Below are 995 nucleotides of genomic sequence, written 5' to 3'. Positions count from 1 at the left end.
AACATTTAGTCAGAAGTTCGAGCCACTCACATTATCCCATGACCCGAAATAAAAAAAGTGCTAATTTTTCCAGGTGTGTTTTGAATGGGAAATGCTATGTTGGGGAAGTTTAATTTATGTGCGCTTGCGTAACAGTATTGTGACAGAATAAGGGGGCTCTGGACAAACTCATGTTCTTGTCGACTTGGCTGGACTCTCGACAGACAGAAGGAAAGAAAGAAAAGAAGAAAGCAACAATCGCTTTACCTTTCCTCCAGTCGGTCCGGTGACCAGCGAACATGGTGCCAACTCATTCTCGAACTGCTGGCCTTTCCCTGACATGCAGTGCAACCGTTTTTTACGCTGTCGAAGGGATGAAAGTTCCGGGGCCTAAATCCATCGCCAAGAACCATGATGGGAATCTCATCAAAACTATTTTATTAGTTATTTATTGCTCTTCATGGGGATATTGATTTAGGATGATATAAGTCAGAGAACAGAAAAGCCGTCAGAACTGTTACAAAGGATGATTCAGGGCCTAAAGGGGCTGGGTTCTGTCTGTCAACTGGCTTGTCCTCTCTTCTCCTCTCCTCTTCTGTTCTGTTCTTCTGTCAGGTTTCTTCTTCGGGTCGGGTCGGGTCGGGCCAGGCCGGGCCGAGCCGAGCTTCTGGGTTGGGTTGGGCTGGGCGTCTGTGTGCTGTGTGGTTCTGCAGTGCTGTTAAGCGTCCTGGCAGGTTTGTAGTGCGGTGCTACGGTATAAGTGTCCTGGCAGCCTGGTGGGGAGAGGGATGTAGCAGGGTCCAGGAGAGGAGAGGTCTCCAGCCTCGGGAGAGGAGAGGTCTCCAGCCTCGGGAGTTCCTGTCTGTGGTCATAGTAGATCACACCGATCATCTGTATACCGCCGGGTCGTCAGGGCGACATATTCCACCCAACCCGTCCCCTATAACCCATCTCTCTCTGTGTTTTTCTCTCTTTCTCTTTCATTCAGTCTCGCTTCTTCTTTCCCTCTCTCTCTC

The sequence above is a fragment of the Engraulis encrasicolus genome, chromosome 9 (genome assembly GCF_034702125.1).
Source record: "Engraulis encrasicolus isolate BLACKSEA-1 chromosome 9, IST_EnEncr_1.0, whole genome shotgun sequence".
Lineage (NCBI taxonomy): Eukaryota > Metazoa > Chordata > Actinopteri > Clupeiformes > Engraulidae > Engraulis > Engraulis encrasicolus.
Note: the sequence above shows the minus strand (reverse complement) of the source record.